The sequence below is a fragment of the Setaria italica genome, chromosome III (assembly GCF_000263155.2).
Source record: "Setaria italica strain Yugu1 chromosome III, Setaria_italica_v2.0, whole genome shotgun sequence".
Classification (NCBI taxonomy): Eukaryota; Viridiplantae; Streptophyta; class Magnoliopsida; order Poales; family Poaceae; genus Setaria; species Setaria italica.
In genome coordinates, this window is record NC_028452.1 from 39,986,025 (window position 1) to 39,993,154 (window position 7,130).

General features: G+C 39.7%; 1 long non-coding RNA gene across 2 annotated transcripts; it reads left to right on the top strand.

Annotated features, from left to right (window-relative positions):
- The first annotated feature begins 887 nt into the window (after positions 1–887).
- On the top strand, positions 888–6,667 carry LOC111256628. Of its 2 annotated transcripts, none has more exons than XR_002676721.1 (2): positions 888–3,860; positions 4,035–6,667. It is a non-coding gene; the product is annotated as an uncharacterized LOC111256628 (long non-coding RNA). The 2 variants fall into 2 exon arrangements; XR_002676720.1 differs by having other exon boundaries at positions 4,038–6,667.
- The last annotated feature ends 463 nt before the right edge of the window (positions 6,668–7,130 follow it).

The following is a 7,130-nucleotide window of genomic DNA, read 5'->3' on the forward strand; positions in this document are numbered from 1 at the left end:
TGCGTTATGATATTCCTCGATTTCAATACTTCACCCGGCCGGTTGGCGTTACGCTCGATCGAGTACTGCATCAAGAAACACCCTTAATTGTGTTGTTTCACCTTGAATGGTTGCCATGTGGACACACAAACGCATGTGGATGGTTTAATTCCAAGTTGTTTTTCAGACAGACAGAGAGAGGATACAAATGTTTCTATGACCCAAATGTTAATTTGATTCACTGGAATTAGTGAAAGTGGAGAGAAATTCTGAATGAGATGGCTTCTGAGTACAAATAAACAGTTGGTGAAATAATCCACCATGGATTAACCTTTGCTATTGAAATGTTCGAATAGTTTCTAAAGTGTAGGGACCGCTTATGAATTTTACTGGTATATTTTATTTTAGTTCGATAATTTTTAGTATCATGAAATGTCGAGCTATAGGGTTATTGTACGTACTGCTCTGGTTTAAATTTAGAGTGAAGCCCACGGTAAGTTAGGCTTAATCCAAAAGGAAAGCTCAAATAATTTCAAATTCAATCCAAACACAAAATTGAACCTTTTAATTATCAAAATCAAACTTTCTAAACTTGAAAGTTGAGCCGAAGTCCAATTTAAACTATTACCCATACTTTAATGCATCAAAGATCAAAGTTTTAATTTGTGCACCTAAACGTTCAAGTTAACTAAAAGAACACAGTTGAGTAGTCTCAGACTCAGTTTGGATGAACTCCCTTAAATCTCTTGCGCAGTGGTTCTACCACTACCGGAATTCAAATCTGCCACCCGTTGCCTTTAACGGCAAATTCTTACCGTTGACTTGTGCAACTAAAAGAAATAAAAAAATAGGAAAAGAAAAAAGGTCTAGAAGAACACTGCTGCGTTTTATTTCACCGTACTGTCCGCTCCCCCAAAGCTATCCGAGCACCGACACGCCCACAGCGCTACCTGACGGGGACCCGCCGGCGGGCAGCCGCGCCGCGATCCCCGCCCATCCCTTCCCCAACTGCCCTCTGAACCCCTGCAACCTCTGGAGCTCCGCGACCGCAGGCCGCCATCCCTGAATTATTGGGGGGGCCTTCTGAGCCGCCGGAACCGTTCGGTCTGTGCAGGTGAAAAGCTCCGATCTTTCTTGCTATGAAATGTTAATTAGCCTCGTGATATTGGGAAATATGTTGTATATTGTGTGTTGAGTAGGAATCGGGAGACAAAGCGACCTGATCTGTAGAACAAAGCGCCAAACTCTCTCTTTTTTAGGCTAAAGGAATGGGGCCAGATTCGATCCCATGACTTTGTCAGTCTGATTGGAATGGCACCGTATCCTGCGTTGGTTCGTCGAAATAAAAGTGTTGTTATACCGTAGAAAATGCAGAGTAATGATTAGTATGGAATCATTTCTTCAATCATTGTTTCACATGCTGAGGAGGAATTTATAATAAGCCCCGCACATAGATTGGGTATCTCTACAGGCACATTGCACGTGGTGTGTGTCTTTTATTTGCCCTGCTAATGCGTATTAGCGGTTAATTTCAGCTCTGGTTTTGATGTCAACGAGCAAGGTTGCGTGTGTGGAAACAGGGGAGAGAATTGTCAACCATAACTAGTGCATGTCATGAAGGAGTCCACTGTCTACAAGACAGTATGGTAGAATTGGCAGTCAATTTCGGCCTCAGAGCTGAATTCCGCACACATTTGTTGCATCAGGCTGATAACCAGCAAATTCAGGAAGAAATGGCTATTTTAATTTCTTACTGTTTTGCTACCGTAGAGTTTATAGCACTATAATCAATATATATTCTTGCCTTTGTTGTATTTTGTGTGCTTGTAGCCTTCTATGTTTGTGAAGTTGAGACTGAGTATCACGCCCTTTCTTTGTCCAGGTCCTGATTTGAATGTCGGAATGAGAGAATTCCAGTTTCAGTTTCTTTAACAGTAATGGCTACATTATTTTAACTCATCCAAGCAATTTAGGTGCATGGTCATTCAGCTTTTAGAGAATGAATTTCTGATTATCTTACTTTTGTCTTCAGTTTTTCTGCAATTGGATCAGCAGCTCCATCTTGAGTATTGATTGATGACGACATCAGTAAATAAAAGTGTCATTAATGATACTGAGATTCTGTTTCATCTAGTTGCAGTAGTTGTGTGTTTCCGACCATTTGGTTCAAAGTCTCTTTGGACTAACCCCTTTTTTTCCTTGGGTTGTCGGTTCTTGGGTTATTCTTTCAAACTGACCTTTTGGTGCTGTCAATGTCGTTTTGGCTTTTCTGACTGATTTTTGTCTTATTGTGTACCTTATTGGTTTTCTACTAGCAAAGGCTTAAAATATTTGTAAACTCTGTAACTTTGCTGCTTTTTTCTCATTGTAATGACAAACAGGATTACAGGCAGTTGCTTTATGACTTCTGTATTCTGAATGTTCAGACTTCTGTCATTAGTTTGAGTCAGTCAGTCACTACAATAGTTTTTGATAGCTGTACAGTTCTTCAGTCTCCCAGGGCCTTTTAGGTTGCAACTTATTTCATGTATTAACGTATTGACCCATGGAGTGGAGTGGAGTAAATCATTACTGGGATGCTTAAATGGCATAGAATTCGTAAAAGATACCTTTCAGTGCTTTCAGTTGGATGACAGATACTCATTGCCTGTAAATGGTGCTCCTTTGATGTCTGTTTGGTACTGTTGATAGGCATTGGCATCGTTTATCATTTCCAGTCTTTTTCTTTCTAGTTTCTGCTAGACCGTGCATCATGCAATGTGATATATTGAGCACTAAGTTTTGTTAGGTGCCGGCAATGTATCAAACTTTCAGTGACAGAGAACCGTGAAACCTTTCCTTTTCTCAGGTAGGAAACCAGAACTGTTCAAGCATGTATTTATCAGCAAATTTTTCTCCCAACAACATTTATCCTGATAAATGAAATTTGGAGAGGTTGTGCTACTGTTCATCCACTAGGAACAGTCTGACAGGCCGTCTTACCGAAAATTTGAAAGGAAGGAATTAGCAACAGGGGAAAAAACCTTTCAGCATAATGGAACTATTTCTTATTTTTCTGAACCTCGCATGCAGGACCCTATCCTGTCAATGTTGTCATTTCCTTTACACACAGTCCATTCCTATTAGACCTGCTTGTCACGAACATGCCAGCAATAATCATACCATGGATTTCATGTATCTACTGGTTCCTAAGATACCTTGGGTAGCTTAGTTTACCTACCTTTTCTTTGCTGAAAAGGTTACTGGCATTTATTTCTCAGAAGAAAAATTGATTTAGAGCAGAGCGATTTATGTCGGATCATAATTGGTTTAACAACTAGGTTAGTCATTTCATTATTGCTTTTGGTGATCTTAAGTATCATCTTCGTACATGGGGAGGAAATATGAAAGTAACCCTGCGTAAATTTTTACTTTTAGTGGCCTATTTATATGTAGATAATTGAAAAACAACCTAACAAGAATCATAAGAGACTAGTTGATGAAAAGTTTTTCGCAAATTATGTCATCCCCCTTAACTCGAATGAAACTCTTGCAAATGAGGTTGTCGTACAGAAACTGATCTGAAACTAGTTTGTGCGAGGCTGCATGGAGTAGTATTTAAATCCTAGTAGTGTTGTTTAGTTTTGAAAACCCTGTACAGAACCGTCTTCAATTTTTTTTGAGGATGCACCACCATTTACATCTGTGTATTTTTTTTCTTCTGTTATTTTGCATGTCCTTTCCTTCCGTTTCTGAAATGTTCTAAGCAGCAGTGTATTTGGTTGATTAAATTTGCAGTGTAGTTGCTCGTTTTCCTTTTTGTTTTTTTTGACTAAACAGGAGGGGAGGCTCGGTGCAGTTGCTGATCTCAAGGTAGCACAGCAATTCCTTGAAAAGAAAAGGTAACATAGCATGAACTGTATTCTCAAGGATATACCATGGGCTATTTTTCTTTTACCATCTGTCTGAGTTAGCCCATGGTTTAAGCACATACTATTTCTAACTGAACACTATAATCATTTGTCCTGTGCTTCACATACTACACTCTTAACAGTATGTCTGATACCTCTTGGCAGCAGGAGTCTACTTATCAGGGAGATGCAACAGTTTTTCTTCGCATTATAGCAGCTGCAAGCCTCAACCAATGGTGTTTCTTTTCGCATAAAAGGTGATCAACTTGTAATTGCCTCTAAATTTTTGTTATATCTTGCTTTCATGTCCTTGCTATTCTAAGTTGCAGGATCGGAATGTTTTCTGCCTTAAATTAACGCCGAACCACATTGTACCATCTGTCGGTGTGAGATCCTGGGTGCAAATGCACCTTGATACCCTCCGATGGCGGCTTAAGTACCAATTCTGTTCATGTTTTAGTGGTGGTTGGACATGCTTAAAGGCACCTCCAAGTGTGTCACCTGTTCATCTCGCTGTCAGACCTTATTCTGCATGCCCAAGCCTGCCTTTCCCTCTCTGACGTGTCACTGTTGCAGATACTCTGCACTCCGGTTCATTATGCCTGCATGCCCCCGGCTGGTGCCTTGACTTGTTAGTAATAGCTTGCACCTCCCTTTCCGGTGATGCTGACCTCCTACTGCCCCTTTGCACTCCCTTTCCATCCCTTTCCATGACGCTGACCTGCTACTGGAACACTATCAGATGCTCCTTCAAGGCACTTCTTGTGTGCCACATTGCAACATCGTTAGGTCAGCTCGAGCATAATTTTATCGTGCACTTGCTGCGGTTTCCTTGTTGTCTATGTGTTGTTTCTCTCCGTTTTTTCACACATTAGGCTGTATGGGTCGTGTTCCTCTGTTTTTTCTGGTCTAAAAGTTAGTCACCCTATATGAGGCCAGACTCCAGGACAAAGGTCTGAAACTCCCGTGATAATAAACTAGGGAATTGGAGTTGTTGCATCTCCAAACAAATAGGGCCTGTTGGATAGGTGCGGACTGGAGCCAATCCCTTGGGATTGGCGAGGAGAATGTACTAATTTCCCTGCCAATCAGAGGAGAACTGGTCTAACCGCAGTGTATCCAAACAAGCTTTCAGCGTCAGCAACTGCTGTACAATATCATGGAACTGTTTGTTCCATCTTGTCAAAGGTAATAAGTTACTGTACATTATGGTTTTGTAGCTTGTTCTTGTTGGTTTAACTGTCTTATTAGCGACAACCATCCTGAACGGCTTAGTCTTTTCCTTCCAGATATCTTCTACCAACTTCTTTTTCTCTATTATTATTATTATTATTATTTTTATTTCACTTGATTTCTCCAGAGATTGCAATTTTTTATGTATGCAGGGAAAACATTTTGTTCTTGTAACATTGCTTATCAGTATATGGTTATCATGATTTTCTAAGGGAATGCTTGTAATAATGTGGAACAATTTCAGCAGATTCACAAATTTAGCCATGGAGTCAATTTTTTAAACTTCCATAGATTCATGTCAAAATACATAAAACATAACAAGTAAGGATGTGTTTTTTTAAAAAAGAAACTTCAGTGTTTACAGCATCATAAGTTGAAACTTTTGTCATATTATACTATAAAAAGCACTAGTTGTGTGGAAATACTTGATTAATCTCCACTGTCAATTGTATTTATAATTGGTCCCCTCCTACCATCAAAGATTTAAATAGTGCTCCACCCTCAACAAATTATGATCCCATATCTCCTCTTAAAACTAAGGAGCTGCTCTGCTCTGTAGGTTACACAATCAACTTGGAAGCAAATAGTTTAGGCGCATTGTTTCTTCACTACAGTAGTGCAAACTTTTGTCAACTTTGTGGTGGTTAACTGTTATATTGTGTTAAACATGTAACTTTATGATGTCAAGGTAATATGATGTTTTATATCCATTCGATTAGTTACTAAATAAGATTGGAAAGATGTAGGGATTCCATGACGATTGTGAAGAGGATATCCTCGCTGTTTTCTTACAGGACACATCCTAGGGTTAGTTAAATCAGAAATATTTTGTGCTTGTTCTGATGTTAGGGGATTTGAACCAAGTTACTAGATTTTCCAAATATTTAGGGCTGTCCTATATCCAGAGTAACTCATGCAACCCCCCTTGTAAAACTGCCTGAATGTTTCCATTGTGAAATGGAAATGGAGTTAAGCCTGGTTCGGAAAAGAAAAGCAATACCCCGGTACCTCCAACTGGGAGTAGGACATATCTCGCAGGCCCAAAATCTAATCTGCTGATGAAAGGGGGACAACACATTTATACAGCGCAATTATAATTCTGCTGAAATTTCGTGGAACGATAGCAATTGGAAATCCATCTATTAAGATCTAGCTAGATATTGCGTCGCCGATCGACCAAACGCCACTTGGATGAGAGCATCATCGCCTTCACCTAACAAGGAAGCAACAGCAACACCGATGTATGATGATCAGAAGTAGTAGATATGCAGAATTAGAGCTAGCTCCAACCAAAAGCGGCAGTTGATAGAGAAGAATCAGTCGGAAGGGGTCCATGAGTGTACTTTTCTAGCTCCAGAGAATACCCCTCTCTCAAAATGTGAGGCCTGTGACGTTTCTAGATGGATGGCGCCTAATTCTGAGGCATCATGTGATGGCAAGGCTGATATGCAAAGTACAAAATGTGTAATGCACATGAGGCCGGCCGGAGAAAGTGATGTATACGTGATTGGGATGTGTGTGGAAAGCTCCCCATCTCCATAAACTTAATTAGCTACATTGTTCAATCGTCTTCTGAGCATTTGCCTTAATTTTATTCACACTTAAGGTCACGTGCTAGTGACACAAATACTTTCCTGTGAGCTTCTATCAAAATTGGCGTTAGCTAAGAATATATATTGTAATGAAGAATGTATATGAGATGAAAGGGATATGACAAAATGCAAAGGAGATGAAAGGGATACAAAATACATAATCTGTACTCCCTCCGTCCCGAATTACAAGTCGTTTTGGCTTTTCTATGTTTTGATATGTACCAATTAGTATGGGATACACAAACCCATTGTTATTCGTATGGGAATTTAAAAGCCCATTTATGAGCTTTCCAGGAACAGATTGAATGGAGATACCAATTTGTACGATAATACAAAGATTCCACATTGACGGAATGTACATTAAACACTTTACGTTAGCCATTCTGTGGCGATACATGTGCCTCCGGTTCCATTTATATCACCGTATATAAAAGAT